Genomic DNA, 17,583 nt, shown 5'->3' with positions numbered 1-17,583 from the left:
AATGGCTGGGGGAAATTCAGATAACACCGCGGTGAGATCACGGGGGAAAGGCAGGTTAAGAGGCGCAGCTGCCTCCAAGCAGCACAGACTCTGTTATCTGCGGAGGAGCTACCAGGTCTCACTGTCAGCTTTTAAAGCTTTTAATGACACAGCTTGTGAATGGAAATAACCCCCGTAAAATAAAGGGTGGTGCGTTTTTCAGTCTTAGATTCTAACTTTGCGGTATTAGCGAGGAGCTGATCAATTTTTCATACAAATGTAAAAATCTAGGTTGGTTCGTTTTGGGATGTGATGAATGCTCAGCCCTGCCAGGGTCTTTATATAATCTCACTTGGGTTTGCAGCAAAAAAATAAGTAAAGAAAGAAAACTAGGAGACCCTGGCTAACGCACAGACTGAAAATGTCACAGCACACATTGGTCCTGGCCCTTTCCTGGCAGGACTTGGTCTGTCATCCACACGGGATGGATGAGGACTATACGGGGACCTCAGTGTTCACCCTGCAGCGGGTGGTTCTCCCTAAATGCCGTGGGCAGAGGAGCGCCTTGGCCCCTGGAGCTGACTGGGCACATGGAGAGCTCCACGCACAGGGGGTGTCCTGCGAACTGAGACCCCCAAGGGGCCCCAGAGCAAGGAAGCTGCTGCCTGCATCCCCCGCCAGCAGTGGTCTCATTGCGTGGTTCCTCCTCTGGGAGGTGGGTGGCGGAGCAGGAGAAGGGGATGGTGCCCGCCAGGGGAACCAGCAACCAGTGGCCATGGTCCCCACCTGCTTCTGGGGCGCAAGGGGATGTGGTGCTGCGGTGAGCAGGAGCTAATCCCAGGCAGCCAGTGGGAATTTCTGGCCATCTTCTGGAATCAGTGCATGTGCTGCTACTTGGGGAGGCCTTGAGATCCCGTCCTTCAGAGGCACTGCCATGTACACCCAATTCCTCACCATCTGCAGGGGGAGGCAGAGGGTACAGGCAGAGGAAAGCCGGTCAGGTGCAAGGGGTATGTGGGGCTGGACACCGAGGGGAGAGTCAGGTCCCATGGGGACAGGATGCAACAACTTCCTGATATGGTTCTGAAATAAGTCCTAAACACATGGGTACTGCTCAGCCTGCCCGGCTCGGGGGCCCACCAGAAGATGTTCATTTGTTTCCCCTCATCAGCTGCTCCTAAAACGGCCAGTCCTGATCTCAGCCGCATGCAGCGCCAGGTCCTCTGCACCAGTTTTGCAGACCGGCTTTGTAAAGACTCCCAGAAGATGCCCAGGGTTGGCCAGGAGCTGACAGCTCCCGCGATGGTGAGAAGGTCACCTCGTGGGGGGCACCGGCCCGGCGGTGGGATCTGGCCGGGTCTATCAGGGCAGCTGGTGGAAGCCACAACTCAGCACACATCGCTGCCCCTGTTCCCTGCTCTGCTGCTGCTCTGGGGTTTGCTTCTCTGAAGGTGTCCCCAGGGTACAGGGCTGTGGCAGCCCTGGTTTGCTCGCAGGCTGAGGGATCCTCATGGGGCATCGGAAATCTTCCTCCTCCACCCAGAGCTGGCTCTGCTTTGTCCCCTGCGCCGCTCCACTCGCTCCTGCATGCTTGTTTGTCCTTCTGCCCTCCCCACCCACCCCTCCTCACCCTGTCCCCTGCCTCCTGTCCATTCGGACCTCCCCAGATCTGTTTCAGGACTGCCCTACGCCATGTCCTTGTTCATCACCGCTCAGTGACGTCCACAAGAACTTCCCAGGGAGCAGCAGCAGCAGGAGGAGCATGAAGACCTTCAGCCAGCCTGGCCAGCTGCCCCCCCAGCGCCGATTCTCCCTCTGGCCGTGCCCACCCCTAACTTGACCTCTGCTTTTCTGTAGCCCAGGCCCCCTGCAGCCCAACGGGTGGCCACAACCCACAGCCTCAGCCAGACTGCACCTTCTGCCCCCCGTCCTGCCCCTCGCTGACCGTACCCTGGGCAGGGGAGGTTGTGCCTGCAGCAGTCCAGAATCTACAGAAAGGCCCCGGGATGTAGGTGCTGGTGGGCAGTATCCTCTGGAAAGGCTCACGTGGAGCCTCCCCTGCAAGAGCTCAGCCACGTCCCCAGCGCCTGCACCCAAGCGGGCTCTGCCAGGTGACTCCTGCACAGAGGGTGCTTTTTTGGGGAATTTTGGAGTGGAAATGGGCCATGTGCTTGGAGTGCCAGGCTTGCTGCTTGTTCCTGCCTCATCGCTGCATCTCCAGTAACACTCACCTGTGCAGGGCTGGTGCTTGGGGCTCTCTGGGGTGGAAAACCCAGGGCTGCTGGCAGCTTCTGGCGCTTGTGGTGAGCTGAGTGCTCGTAAATCCCTGGGGCTGTGATTAATTCTTTGTGTTGTTATTTAACAGCTTGTCAGGGTTTCACACAGGCAGCTCCAGGAAGATGAAGGTTTGGGGGTGACCTCACCTCAGTGCACTCCAGCTGGAGCTGCTGGTTTTGGGTAGTGCTGTGAACAACTGCTTCTCCATCCATACAGCTGGAACGAGGGACACCAAAGTCCTGAGCTCCCGACCCACACAATTCCTCTTTCCTTCCTGTGCCTTTTAGACCAGTTCCCCCAGAAAACTCCAAATTGTGCTCCCAGACTGATTCAAACTCTGGTTTTCTGTACCTGCCTCCTAAAGCTTTGAGTTCCACAAAGGATTTGTGCTGCAGGCTTCACTATTTCCTTTCCATTATTGGACTTAAAACCCTCTGTGTGTGGGGAGCAGCTCCTTGTGTCACTTTGCCTTCCCCAGCACCCCTTCAGGGCTGCTCCCTGCTTTGCAGCCCTGTCTGCGTTGCAGACCTTTGCCTTCTCCAGGGCTGAGGTGACCGGTCCTGAACCTGCTTTCTGTGGTCTCTGCAGGTTTGCTGCTGAGCATCATGCTCCAGCTTCTGCCATCACCTCTCCGGAGCAGTAAATAGCACGGCTGGGTGCACGAGGTACTCCTCGGGGGGGAAAGATGTGCCTACAGCCTTCAGCATCGCCTTCCCCTTCCCAGCTCATGTCGCTCCCTCCTGCTGCTCAGAAGCTTTGGGTGAGACCCCAAGCAGAGCCTGAGCCCCTTCCCACCAGCTGTCCCCATCTCCAGCTGAGGAGGGGCGAGGTTTGGGGCAGGACGGCAGCGCTGCGCTGCTCTGCAGCTCAGCAAAGGTCGGGGTTCAGAGCAGCCAGGAGAGCTGTGCTCAGCAGAGACGCCTGACCTCGGACCTTTCAGTTTGAGCTGAGGAAAGGAAGAAGGTAGGAGAAGGCACCTGACCGAGCAGCACGGTGCGGCCTCCCCGGGGAAGGCAGCTAGGCATCGGTAGCCTGCTGCTGCTCCTGCCTGGGCCAGGGCTGGGAGGTGGCTCGGGAGCCCTTCCTTCAAACAGGAGAACAATTAACAAGAAATAAAATATCAGCAAGCCTTGAAAATCACCTGGAAGATAATAAAGAGAAAACAAATCTCTCCTTTTTTTGAGAGAGAGCTCTTCTCGGCTCAGCAGATTTATTGCTGCCTTTTTAAATTTTAACAACTTGCGAGGCCAATGCACTGACTTCCATTACATTAAAACTTTTGCTTTTTATTCCCTAATTTGAAGCAGAAGGGAAGCTAAATCACCAGGCAGTGAAAGGTTTGTGGTCGACAGGCGCTGCTGTGCGAGGAGATGGATGTCTCTGGCAAGGTGTCCTGTCTGCGAGGTGGCACGGGGGTGCAAAGCGAACACGGTGAGCGGGGAGGCTCCTGCAGCATTTTGGGGTCCTGGAGGTGGGTGAGAACTGCTCTGAGAATGTGCTCCACCTTTTTGAGGTCAGATGATGTGCTTTCTGCAGGGCAGGGGCTGGTTAGGGGGTTTGGGCTGGCTTAGGGCACCCATGTCCCTGTGGTGGGATGGTTCTGCACAAGAGTGGGGCTGGTCCACCCGCGGACACGGCTTCAGTCTGGCAGAGGCAAGGAGAAAGCAGCTGCTGTGCTCTGCCACGCCTTGCTGCAAGACCTTGAGCAGACACTTCTTTCCAGCTTTGTCTCCAGAAGGGCCCTACAAAAAGCCTTTCCCTTGGGTGTCTTACAAACCTTTTTCACTTGTCACTGCTTGGCAAGGACTGGGGGCCTCAGGGGGATGCTCACGGGGTGCCCGCACCTTGCCTTCACCCACTGCATCCAAGCAGAGGGCATGTTGCTTTGTGTGCCTCCCCATGGGACACTGTGCCATTACCCTGGCTGTCCCCTCAAACTTCAGAGTTGAGCTGGGGCCCTGTGGGCAAGCACGGTGTCTCCCATTGCCCTCAGAAGACCTGGACCACGGGAGCCCAGAGAGCTGCAGGGTGCCACGAGGGGCACGGCCGTGCTCGGGGCGTTCAGAGCCTGGTGTTGACGTGTGCCAGCCGCCCTGGGCAGTGAGGACAAGTGCAGCAGAGGCTGCAATGTGCTGTGCACCTGCATATTGCTGGCTCAGCGCACAGGTTTCCTGGGGTTGTTAGTGGCACTGTTGCCTGGTGGCAATAGCGAGTGCTTCACTGCTGAGGGGATGTGGATTTGGTGTCAGGAGCAGGCAGACCGACAGCCTGGGGTTTCTGGAGGTCCCTGTGCACCAGGAGGGCAGGAGGGGAGCAAACCCTGTGCCTGGTGGCTGCATCTCCCCACCCGGAGATGGGGAGCAGCTCAGGCTGTGCCTCGCACATCTCTGGTAGGTGCCAGCAGCCCAAGGCAAGCACAGACACTCTCACCTCCGACACGGACGTGGCTGAGTGCTGCGGGGTTTTATTTGGCCAGAAGTCAGGGAAACTCCCGAAGGGGCAGGGTTAGCATCCTCCTTCACACCTCACGCCTCGCTCCACGTGCAAACACCCACGTGCACCCCGCAGCCCTGGGGCTCTTCTGTGGGCTTTGGCGAGGGGTTGGCCTGTGAGCAAAGAGCAGGCAAGGTCTGCCAACTGGTTCTAGCTGAGGCGTAGAAGAATTTAGGGTCAGATCCCCTTCTTTTACAGGCTGAAGGCGTTCTAACCAGGGTACAGCTTTTCCTGGTCTGGGAAACCTGGTGGCCACAGTCCTGCAGGGGTCTGCAGTGCAGCATCACCCACGCGCCACGGGGACCTGCCAGCCCTGAACGAGGGTGCTGCCCAGGCCCCAGATTTCATCAGGGTGGAAGGGGAAGCGAGATGGCACAAGCAGAGGTTGTGCAACCCCACAGAGTTACTCATGGTCAGATGTGGCATTGAGAACCTGCTTTTCGTGAGGAACTTGACTTGCTAATGAGCAGCGAATCTGGGTCAGGCATTTCCCACACTGGGGATGGGTGGACGCGGGCACGGGCACCTACCCGGGAACCTGGAGACACGAGGCAGGGCAGCCGGGTTTGTCTCTGCCTGTGACAACCATGGGGAAACTTGTGTGCGGGGCGCTCTGCCTGCTGCCTCCTGCCAGTTTCAGCGGGCTGGGTGCGTGTCTCCGCTGGCTGCGAGCAGCTGCAGCTGTGCATCGGGCCCCGGGATCAGCACAGAAACTTGGCTCCTGCCCGCAGGTGCCTGCTGCAAGTCCCTTCAGGCCCCAGCTCCTCCCGCACAGCGCCGTGGGTCGCAGCTGCCCCTCTCCTAGGAGCAAAGCAAGAGCTGCTTTGAGACCTCTCACTGTATTCTGTAACACAAGAACTGTGCTGCCCTGCATGGGTGCTCCTGGGGGGAGAGGCTGACCAAAGCCGTGTCACCAACCAGCCCGTGGCTGTGCTCCAGGTCCCTGCTCAGCACCCTCCACCCACTGGGGTGGGCAGGACCCTCCCTGACCCAGGGACCCCCTGCCAGCGCTGCCCCAGCTCCAGCACCAGGTGGATTTTCTGGCCCCAGGGCTGCAGCACGGCTGGGAAGGAGCCTGGCAGGGGGTCTTCCTCTGCGCCCCCCCTGCATGGGGATAGGGCTGGGTGTTCTGTTCCAGCATCTCATGGCTCTTGGACCAAAATCTCAAAAATTAGGCACAGCAGTCTTTTTCATTTGTATGCACGTCTGGGCACTGGATTTAAACACGAAATCGGTGCACTAAACAGGGGTGGAAGTACACGCAAGTGGCTAATCAGACCTTTACACCCTGTGTGCCGACTGGGATGCCCTCGCCTGATTTGCAGGTTGCTCTTGCCTTGTAGTCCTCTAATTCCTTGATCCAAGCAGCACATTCAGGCAAAATCAATGTAAATAAGGCTCCTGTGGTTCTGCCTCTCCCTGTCAGAGCCCAGCACTTGAGTCAGATGGACAAAAAAACTGCTCTCAGCAACTTATTTATTTTTTAAAACGAATCCAGCCTACAGCAGGATTACGTGGATTAGCAGCTGAGCATTCCCCTGCCTACAAAACATGCATAGCCAGCCAGCCAGAGACTCACTGACGGGAACCCTGTCCTCCAAACACGGCGTGTATTTGCATGGCCTCTTGGCTGCTCGCACCTGAGCCCATCTGCTCAGCTGGTTCGGGGTATGCCCACAACCCCGGGTTGCTTGGAGAGATGCCCTGGGGCAGGGGCACCAGCCTGGGGGTGTGGGTGGGCAGGAGGTGCTGGGGGCAGGCGGGGGGTCCTGTGCTATCACTCCCTGCAGGACACTCCCCTTGCCAGCAGCCGGCGGGTGTCACGGAGCTTGGGGCACAGGGGGGCTGAGGGCTCTGGCAGGAGGCTCGCTGCTTCTGTGGCCAGCCGCTGGCGAAGCCGGTGGCAGGAGTTCACAGACCCCTCAGGGGAGGAGGGTGAAGCATGGCCTGAAGTCATCAGGATGAAACCTGGGCTGGGTGTAGGGGGTATTGGGGCACAAAAGCACGGGTGTGGGAAAAGCGTCCCAGAAAGCACCTTGTGTGGGAGCATTGCTGGGGAAAAATGTCTGGCCCCAGGCTGGGAACAGGTAGGAGATCCCCCACCTGCAAAGAGAAGTCCCAGCTGCTGTCACAACCAGCCCCCTGAGCAGCCTGACGGGCTGGGCTGGCTCCGAGCCCCACAGAGCAGCACGGTGATGGAGCTGGCACCACCCTCACGAGGCTCATCCCTGGGTGCGGAGCCTCCTGTCCTCCACGCAGCCCCCAGGGGCTGGGGCTCTGGGGGCACCAAGCAGGTGGAGGCAGCAGGGTGGGCAGAAAAGCTCTGGGGATGCCAGCTCTTTGCTGTGTCCTTGCTCTCCCTCCACCGTTGCTGCTGGGAGGATGCTGAGCTCCAGCAAACACTGGCAGCCTGGTCCCCTGCTCCCCGTCCCCTGTGGGAGCTGCGCAGCCTCCAGGGCTGATCCCTGCTGCCAGCCCCGCTCCCTGCCCGTGCCTGCCTGCCTGGCACGGGGCAGGCACCGTGGCACGGGGGGAGCAGCCCAGCCCCGGTCCCTGTGCCAGGGAAGCCCGCTTGGCTGAACAAGTTTTCACTGACACTTTTTTTTTTAATTTTTTTTTTTCTGCAATGGATGCGTGCCAGCAGATTTGGAGCTGCTGTCGGCGGAGGGAGCCCAGCTCCCTGCCTGCTCTGGCGGGGCTGCTCGGGGAGCACAGTCCCATGCGGGGGGAAAACCCTCTGCCTGCAGAGGGTCGCTCAGCCCAGGCTGCAGCTGCTGGGGGGGTTTGGTCTCTGCCCAAGGGGCTCAGCACCAGCCTGGGCAGGTGCTGGTGACCTCCCCCTCCTCTGGCTGTGTCCTGGTGCAGGCAGCCTGGGGGCTGCATCTCCCCATCAACATAGCCAGAGCCTTGCTGCCGTCCTGCCCCATCCCTCTCTTCTTCCTAGGACCTGCCCCTGGGATTAAACGATAACTTTCAAGTGGGAGACATATGTGTGGAGCAGGTGAGATGGTCGGAGGGAGGAGGACACAGGTAACACTGCTAGGTCTGAAGGTTTCCCTGGTTAATGTACGTCTGGTGCCTCCTGTCTCAGTCACACCAGGAGCAGCACGGGCCCCTTCTGCCTTGCTCAGTGCAGGACGTGGACGTGGACGAGCCTGTGACTCACTGACGGAGACTGGGGAACAGAAGGTGCTGAGCAGCTTTGTCATTCCAGATGCATCATCCCTCCTCCAAACAAGGCAGGAGCGCGTGCTAATAATCCGGGATCTCGTAATTAAATACCCTGCAGCCTGAATATGTATAAGAAGGCACAGTTACTGTGCCGAGGACTATCTCACTTGTGACATTTCTGTGGGTTGGAGTTGCTTTGCTTTGCAACTTCAGTGCTCACGTAGGGCTGGCTGTATGCGGCTTGCTATCAATCACGGGTGTGAAAAGTCCCCCAAGCCACCAGAAAATGGAAACAATCTTGAATGCTCCTGAAGTGAAAGCAGAGAGCCATTCCCAAGATGTTCCTTCACCAGCAAAATGGCTTTTTAAGGAATTCAGACAGAAGAGGTAATAAGGGAAAAGCTGTACAGGAAAAGAAAACCCCACCACCTGCAGCAACACAGCATGATAGGAAAATTCAGGGAGGAAGGGGCTCTGGAGGTCTGCCATGCAAGCTTCTGCTCTAAGCAGGGTCAGACCAGGCTGTTCAGGGACTTTTTTCAAGACTATTTAGGTCTTGAACGCCTCCAAGGACACAGACTGCACAACCTCCCTGGGCAACCTGCTCTGACATTTGATGTCCCCCGTGATGAAAAAGTGTTCCCCTATATCCAGTCCGAACCGATCCCAGTTCAGCTTGTGCCTGTTCTTTTATCCTCTTACCCTGGGCTATTGCACAGAGCCTGGCTCTGCCTCCTCAGTGACCTTCTCTCAGGTGGCCTCGAAGTTCCCCAGAGCTTTCTGGTCCTCAGGTTGAACAAACCCACTTCCCTCCGCCTCTCCTCAAACACCCTGCAGCCCCTGGAGCTGCTTGGTGTCAGCCCCTGAACTGCCTCCAGTTTTGTGATGTCCACCATGACCCAACACGCGTGAGGTCTCTGGGTGCAGTCTAATGAGTGTTGTGCAGAGGGGGAGCAAACCTCCTTCCCAAGCACCCCGAGCACGTGTCCTGCATCTCCAGGCATGGCCTCGGCCATCCGGACAGAGGTGGGCACGCAGGGGGGTGGCCACCGAGGGCTACCCGGGAGATCTGAGGACAATCGGTGAAAACCCAGGCGGGAGGGGACCAAAATCACCATCTGGGGGCTCGCTGGGCAAACCAGCAGCCAAAGCTGGTGCTGCAGCACCACCATTTCCAAAGGAGGCGGCGGCCCAGGGGGAGGATTCGTCCCCTGTGGGGCAGCAGCGAAGCCCCAGCGCCTGCCACCCCTCCCGAGGGCTCCCCGGGGAGGTGGGAGGAGGCGATGCCGGGCAGGGTGGGGATGCTCAGGGTGGGGAAGTCGGCTTGGCTGCAGCCTCCCCGTGGAAAGGAGAAAGTGCAGCACCGCCCTGCGCCGGGCACGGGGCCAGCGCGTCCTGCCCCGGCAGGCAGCACACCCCATTGCTGCAGGGATGCTGCTCAACGCGCTGAGCTGCTGCCTGTCAGCCTGGGACGTCCGTGGTGGCCATGGACCCGAGCTCCAAGGAAGCATGTGGCGTGATCCCTGGGTGCTTTGGGGGAGCAGAGGACTGGTGGTGTGCACCGGCTGCGGAAGTGGCTTTGGGGGATGAAGTGCTCCCACCCCAACGCACCATATCCATCCTTACGGAGCAGCTGTGGCAACATCTCCCTAAGCCAGTGCAAAGTGGGGTTCCTGTAAGTCTGTCCCATGTGGGGGGAAATGATGGTGATTAGGATCTGTGCAGCGCTCGCCCTGTGCCTGCAGGGTGAAACACGTGGCACTGCCGTTCTCTGTAGCCCTGTCTAGAGATTTAAACACCACCTTCAGCAGGCATAACCCCTTGGTGGCTTCCTCTCAGGTATTCTCCGTGCTGAAGGCCCAAATCTGCTGAGCTTTCCCACTGACCTCCTTCAGGCCCCTAGGTCGCTGTGCTGCCTGTAACGCTCAGCATGATGGAGCTCTGGGACACCCCCTGCTCCCAGTGCTCCCATTTCTGGGTGTACCCACCAGCTGCTGGGACCGCCTGGGAGCGGGGCAGGTCCTGCTGCATTTGGACATCACTTAGGTGTGATACAGCTTGCAAGAGGGTAGTAATTGCACGGTGCAGAGTTCCTCCTCCGCTGTGTTAAGCAACCATAAATGAGGTTGCATTGGCACTATCAGATGCATTCTGTTACAATAAATAGGGAAACGTGTGTTTCTGGGTCTTTTCTAAGAAAAAATGGTCAGATCTCCATTGATGGACCGGCCAGCCTCTTGGGACGTGCCACCGACTGGGGGCTGCCCGTGCCTGAGCTGGTGGGCTTCCCCGAGAGCGAGGACATGGCTCGTGTCAACCCTGCTCATGGGCCAGGGTGCGCCCGTGGGCTCCCATCCTGACATCTTCTGACACAGACGAGGCACCAAGCGCTGCTGTTGTCCCGCTCCATCCAGGGCCAGGTCTTCTGCTGGGCACTTGGTGCTGGGGCAGAATTTCAGTGCACTTTGTGAAGATTTTGCTGCCAGCTTCCATCGCCGAAGCCTTCCTTCACCAGTCTGTGTGCAGCAGCCCTGTCCCTACCGCTCGTGGCGGGGCAGTGGTGCGCGCAGTGTTTGAGTGCAGATTGCCTGGCACTGAAATACTCCATCCCGTATTCGCTGGTGCTTCAAGAGCTGTGCAGATTGTCCAGCATTTAAGCAGCTAATTGCAGAGCTATTGGCATGTCTGCAGTGCATCGGAGGCTCGAGACATATATATTGTTGTAGGCCCGCAGAAGATTAGGTAATTTGTCCACATTTGCTGACAAGAACAGGCTTTGACACGGTCTCCCTAGCTCATTGCCAAAGCCAGCCGAACCCATGATAGGCAAGAGGAGTGTTTGTGGGGAAGCACAGCCTTTGCAATGAGCCTCGCAGAAAGACAAAGCCCTGGGGGCACGGCACATAAAGCCCAGCCACCAAGGGATTTGGTGTTTCCACCGCCATTTGGGAAAAGACAGTCCCAGCTCTCCGGGTCCCTGGCTGCAGCCCCTAACCCCAGGTACAACCAGCATCGTCCAGCAGCACGGGGGCAGGACGGGTGGGGAGCAGAACCTGGGCTTGAGTTCATCCTGAGGGACTCCAGGACTTCTCCATGAGCCTGGGGGCTGAGGATGTGCAGAGTTTGTGAGGGGCTCGTGTGCTGCTGTGGGTCAGTCGGCACGTGCTTGTGCACGTGTGGAGCGTGCCTGGGCTGAGGACGAGGTCTCGCAGGTGCCTGGTCCATGAGCAGCACCTCGTGCACTGCCCCTCGCACAGCTCAGCTCCCGCGTGCTGCGCCAGGCTTAGGGGAAACTGAGGCACTGCCGCAGCTGGGGAGCACTGGAAGCAAAATGCAGGCGGCACCAATTGACCTGTCTGTCTCCGAGGCAAGCCAGCAGCAGGTGACCGCATCCACCCTGCGCAGGGTGGGCCCCGCGCTGTTTGTTGGCCGAGCTGCTGGAGAGGCGCCGCGAGTGAGCGCACGGGGCGGGGAGCCCAGCCCTGCTGCTGGAAGCCGTCACCCCCGGGATGGGGCCGAGCAGCCGCAGGGCAGAACCGGCAGCCCCGGGGCGTCGTGAGGAGCCGGGCGTTCCTGTGGCGCTCTTGGAAAGGGTTTTCCTCCCTGCGGGCAGGGGCCGGGAACTGGCCGTCCTCCCTGAGCCGCCCTCTGCTCGGGGTCAGCGGGAGCGTGGGGCGGTCGGACGGCGTGCAGCGAGCGCTGTGCTCGGGTAAAAATATCCTCTGACCAGCACCTGCCTCCCTCCCCAGCACAAACAGCCAGCCTCTGCCGGGGAAAACACCACCAAGCCCTTCAGAAAAAAAAAAAAAAAAAGCATCTGTAATTTTCCATGGAATGAAGGCACATTTTTGGCCTCCCCAACCTTTGGCCACCCTTTTGGGGCTCGCAGCCAGGGTTTCATGGGGCCAAGAGCCTGGGGCAGGGGCGAGCATCACCTTCCTGCAGGGCGCAGCCAGCACCCACCCAGGGCTTCCCAGCAAGGGGCTGGCACGGCTGGGTGCTTGCCCCCCACAGCACCACCACCCCCTGGAGTGGGAGGTAGCGGGGAAGGGGCTCGGGTGGGCTCCCACAGGACAGGATGCCTGACCCCAGCTGGGGTTTGGAAGGGGAAGGAGGTTCCCGAGTCTATGAGGACGCCCCCACTTTGGGGACATCCAGCTGTGAGCACAAACTGGAGGGGCAGAGCCACAAATCTCCCAGGTCAGGCACCGAGCTGTGCATGTCCCCCCCTCGCCGTGCAGCCCTTCATCTCGCCCAGGTGTGGCAAGGCCCCGGGGCACCCAGCTTCCCAGCACCCAGCCCCCTGTGCCACCCCAGCTCAGCCCCATCTCCACAGGCTTGCCCGAGGCTGCAGCCTGGCCAGCTGCCTCTGCCTCCAGCTGGGCTCCCCTGCATGTCCCGACCTGCCCGCACCCGCCGCTGGGCTGCCCGGGGCAGGAGGGAGCCAAGGCGGGGTTTGGAGGGGGCACGGAGGAGAGCAGAGTGCAGAGACCCGGCAGTGCAGGGTGCTGCCAAATCTCCCGCGGGGCTCCCAGAGCAGCCCAGCCCCATGCCCACGTGCATCCACAGCAGTGATGCTCTCTGCGATGTGGGACCTGGGGCTGTGATGGGGCCACGATGCCCACGGTCCCTGTAGGAGCCAGGGGCTGTGCCTTGGGTGGAGGTAACTTCCCTCTTGCAGCAAACCCCTGCAGAGAAATGCTCAGAGCAAATAAGACCCGTGCTCGTGCTCGTCCCTGCACCATCTCCCTGCAGCCTGGTTGCACTGGGACGTCCAACTGGAACAACCTCCTTCTGTCTCCACCTGGGACCCTGCCCACCTCCCCTTTGGACAGGCGGGGGCCGTGTGTGCAGCCCCCACACCCCTCCCGCAGACAGATGCTCCTCCTCCCCGCCTTGGCGATGCCGGTATCTTGGTGTGAAAACACAAAAGTATGAAAATACAGTTCAGTCCCTGCTCTGTGACCTTCAAAACCGCCCGACACGTTCGGCTTGGACGCCGAGCCCAGGCAGATGGCCCTTGTCAGCCGTTCTGGCCGGGCAGTGCGGGGACGGGCGGCACAGCGTGCCAGCACGGGAGGCCTCGGGGTCATCGGCGGAAGAGCAAAGAACAGGGCAAGGTCTGGGGCTGGAGGGGACGGGGTGCAGCCGGACGCCTCCTGCCCCGCACCGTCCCCAGCTGGGGCTGTGCGAGTGAGGCTGCAGGTGGTGGAGGACGGCTTGGGCACCGGCCGAGGGCAGCTTCCCTGCTTGGAGCTCGGGGAGCCGGGCAAGGCGGCTGCCGGCTGGTGGTGGGGACCAGAAGTGACCCGTGCCAGGTGGGGGAAGGCACGTCCCCCCTTCCTCCACTCCACGGGGACACCGAGACCCGCATCGTGGGGAGCACCATGGCTCCTGAGGGCCAGCAGAGGAGAACCAAGCCAAAGTCACATCACCTGGCGGAAGGGAAGGGTTAAACGGCCCATCAGGGCTGAGACTCTCTGGAAGCATGGGAGACAGCTGGAAAAGATTTAAATAGCTCGTAGCTGTGTGTCTCCAAGCCGTGGGTGCCAGCGAAAGGTAGTCTTATTTCTGATAATATCTGGTCTGACACACTCAGTGTGTTTAGCAGTTTTCAGCTCACTCAGGCAGATGAGACTAACTAGGAAGCTCTCATGCAGGGACTCCTGGATGCTGCATTAACATGCACCCTCTGAGAGGGATGTTTTCGCCTCTAAATGCAAATAGGGGCTGAAGCTATGGAAGAAGCCGTGGCTGATCTCAGCCTGAGGAATCGGGCTGGCAGCTTCAGGGGTACCCAGGCCCTGGTTTGGATGCATTCGTGCCTGGAAGCAGGGCAAAGCCCGACCGGGGAGCACAGAAATGAGGGCGTTGTGCCCTCACCTGCGGGAAACCAGCACTGGGAGCCAGCCACATCCCACAGAGGTCTCTTGCCAAATGGTCCCTGCTTTAGATGGGGATCCCCTGAGGAGGCTGTGGCATGTGGCGGGGAGCTGGCAGCGCCAGGCTGTGCCAGGAGATCCGGGCGGTGCCGGTGCGGGGCCGGGGAGCCGTGCGCTGTACCGGGAGCTCTCGCTGCCCGGTGCTGGGACACGGCAGCTGGGCCAGGAGGGGAGGTTAGAGGGTTTGTGAACTCGCTGCATGACATAACACGGGTCTCTATCGAGCAAAGATACATCTAATCACGTGGAATTAGTACCGAGAATTAGCACTGAAAATGGTTATTAAGTGTTGCTATTATTAAAGAGCGGGGAGCTCCCTAAGCGCCTTTCTGGAGCAAAATTCAATGCCGACAGCGAACGCCATAGGCTGGTAAGAAACGTTCTCCCCAGCTGGTGACTCACAAAAAAATGGAGCTATCAGCTACACGAGCGCGCTCCTGAACCGTCCGCTTGGTTTTTCAGCCAAGCTCCAGCCCTTTGAAAATGAAGATTTGGGTTTTCCACTGAAAACTTTTGTTACTGACGTGCCCCCTGACCAGAGGTAGGTACCACCTGGTACGACGTGGTTATGGGTGAGGACACGGGTATGGACAGGGACAGGCCCTGCACCCCAGGGTGCCCCCGGCCCCGGCAGAGCCCTCAGGAGGCTGTGGGACCCCAGCCCCGAGGAACCCCCGGCCCCCGTCCCAGGAGGCGACCGGGAGCCTTGCGGGAGCGCCACGCCCTGAGCGAGGCTGCAGGAAGGCACTACCTGGAGGGGTTTTCCATCAGAAAACAGGTTTTTATTGAAATCAAGCCTTTTCCTGGGAACTTGTCGATTTTGCTGCCATTTTCTCCAGGAAGAAGTCTAGCAGAATCACTTTGACTTTCTTGTTTCAGCAGTGTCAAAATGTTTATTCCGATCATGTCAAAACACCAAGCTCATTTCTGGAAAGTAAAAATATTTCATTTTGACTTTATCATTTCGTTCGCTTAACTCCCAGTTTATGTTCCGTGAAAGCATTTTTAATATGCGCCGCCTGAGATCCTTTAGCGCCGCAACGTAGGGATGCGGCGAGGAGACAGCTCCCCATCACACACCCGGCTCTTCAAAGGCCCCGATCAGCATTCGGGCGAACCTTCATTTCGCAGGGCATGCCGAACGCCTGGCTTTGCCTTTCAGCACAGGGCAGGCTGCTTGCACGGGCAGACACCCTGATCTGCCTTGCGGACGGCCCCTGTCCCTTCAGCTGTTGGTGGCTCTGTGCCCAAGCCCCGCTGCCCTGGTTTGTCCCCAGGGAACAAACGCTGCAGGGCTCAGCGTGGTCCTGGGGGTCCCGGGGGTCCCGGGGGTCCTTGTGCTGTGGTTTCAGCCCAGCTTCGCAGGTGCCTTGCAGCAGCCCAGGCCCAGAGCACCCCGCAGCCCCCCGCCACTGGGGGGTCCCTCCGCTGGCTGCTGTCACAGGCCTGGTTGGTGCTTTCTGGGGGCAGTGCTGGCACAGGGCAGTTACAGCCACCTTCTGCCACCTTCGCTTGCAAGGGGCAGCTCACGTGTGCGGGGCAGGAGGTCACCGAGCTGGCTCTGCTCACCCTGTCCCCACTGAGCTATGTGTCCCCTTTCAGCCTCGTTCTTCCCACTCCTTGCTGAGGATGGAGAAACACAGGGCACCTCTCCTGGAGCCTCAGCTTCACAGGATCAGCCAAGGTGCTGAGCGACATGATCATCACCGTCAATCATCATCGTCATCATCATCTTCATCACCCAGAGAAAGGTGGAGCCAGAGGAGCTGGGGGGCGCACCACACCCCAGCAGGAAGGGTTTGCCCAAATGCTGCTGGAAGCTGCCGGGAAAGGAACAGATTTGGCAGGTGGGGGGATGGCCCCTGGGGACACACAGCCGACTCCGATGGCGGGGACAGCCCCGGTCCCACCATGCTGCATCGGGAGCTGGGGCGGTGCCAGGTGGTGCCACGGGGCGCTGCAGGGTGCCGCAGGGCGCTGTCACCCCCGTGGTTAGGACATGGGAGGGCAGCCGGGGTGACAGGCTTGCGTGATCCCGGACCGGCCGCTTGTGCAATCTGGGGAGACGCTGGCACAGCCTGAGCTAACCGGCCCTGCTGCCACCTCCAGCGGGGCTGGGAACCTCCACCTACCGGCGTGGGACGGGGCTGGGGAGGGCCTCCCAAAATGCCAGCACTCACGCCCCTGCTTCCCCCAGCAAGGCCACGCGGTGCCAACACCCCAGGCAGCAGGGCATGCCCACGGGATGTCCCTGCTGCCAGCCCTGATGTCACCGGGATGGTGGCACCGGGTGCTCCCATCCCTGCTCCCGAGGCTGCCTCTCGCCATACAGCAATGCACGAGCAGCGAGGCCTGCTGCTTAACGGGCTGGTGGCAGCGTGCAGCCGGCTTAATAGAGATGCTCCCGCCTGGTGCCAGGCGGTTAAGTGATAATTAACCAGGTGCTGGGGAAGGTGATGCTGGAAGCCAGCCCTGCGCTGCTGCCACTGGTGCCAGCAGCCTCAGACGGACGCGCTGCCCCTGCCCGGGGCACAGACCTGTCCCTCCCAGCACTGCGCCTCCACCCCGCAGCGAGGGGGCTGCACCCTGGGCACCCTCACCTCGGGGCCGGGGGCTGCTGAGCCTCGGCTGGGACCCCGGGCGTGCCGGGAACAGGAGCGCTGGGCAGCTCGGGTGGCTTCGAGGCGCAAGGAGCCACGAAGGCGCCCGGCACCTGCCCGCCACCCGCACCCCAGCTGCGCGCATCCATCCTTGTCCCTGCCGGACTGCTTCCCGGGGGGAAACTGAGGCACGGGGTGAGGCAGCCCAGCAGCCGCTGCAGCACCCGGTCCTGAAGCCACAGAGGGCTCTGCCCGTGCCAGGCGAGGGGTAGGGCATCCGGAGAGCTCCGAGCGGTCGCAGGGATGGGGGCACCGCGGGGCTGCTGGGGAACGTGAGCGGGAGCCGGGGGCAGCGGGAGGGCTGGGGACGGGGCGGGAGGAGGGAGAGAGGGGCGGGGGAGGGAAGGGGCAGCGCCAGGCCCCGCGCGGGTAAGGGTGGGTGGAGGAGGGGGTCGGGGGCAGTGCGTGGGGAGAGGGGATCGGGGCTCAGGGGGCTCAGGGATCTGGGGTTGGGGATCAGACCTGGGGATCGGGGCTCAGGGCTCGGTGGGATCAGGGATCAAGGACCGAGGATCAGGGACCAAGGATCCGGCCCGGGGATCAGGGCGCGGGGGACCGGGGATCAAGGCCCGGGGATCACGGCTCAGGATCGGGCCCCGCACGTGGCGCGCCCACCCGGCCCGCGCGGCGTGGCTTCGCGCAGTGGGCGTGGCTTCAACAGGGGGGCGTGGCTTGCGCGCAGGCCGCGGGGAGCCCGCGGGGGCGTGGCCTGGCGGTCGCGGGGGCGCGGCCTGCCGGCGGGGGTCTCCCCCGTCCCCTCCGGCGTGGGCGTGGCCGCGGCGGGCGAGGGGGCGAGTCCCGTAGTAAATGGGCGTGGCCAGTAGTAAAGGGGCGTGGCCTCGCTGCGTTGCCCGGGGCGACGCGCGGATGCGGCCGGCTCCGTGACGTCACCCGCGGGGCGGGGCGCGGCGGGCAGGGGGGCGACCCCCGGCGGCGTCCCGCCGGCGCCGCGCCAATGGGCGGGCGGGGGGGAGGGGGGCGTGGCCGCGGGGCGCCTCCCGCCAATGAGGGGGCGGCGGCGGGCTCGGGGCAACAATGGGGGGCGGGCGGGGCGGGGCGGG

Source organism: Cygnus olor, chromosome 23 (assembly GCF_009769625.2).
Source record: "Cygnus olor isolate bCygOlo1 chromosome 23, bCygOlo1.pri.v2, whole genome shotgun sequence".
Classification (NCBI taxonomy): domain Eukaryota; kingdom Metazoa; phylum Chordata; class Aves; order Anseriformes; family Anatidae; genus Cygnus; species Cygnus olor.
The sequence above is the reverse complement of the archived record's forward strand: the minus strand, read 5'-3'. Positions refer to the sequence as shown.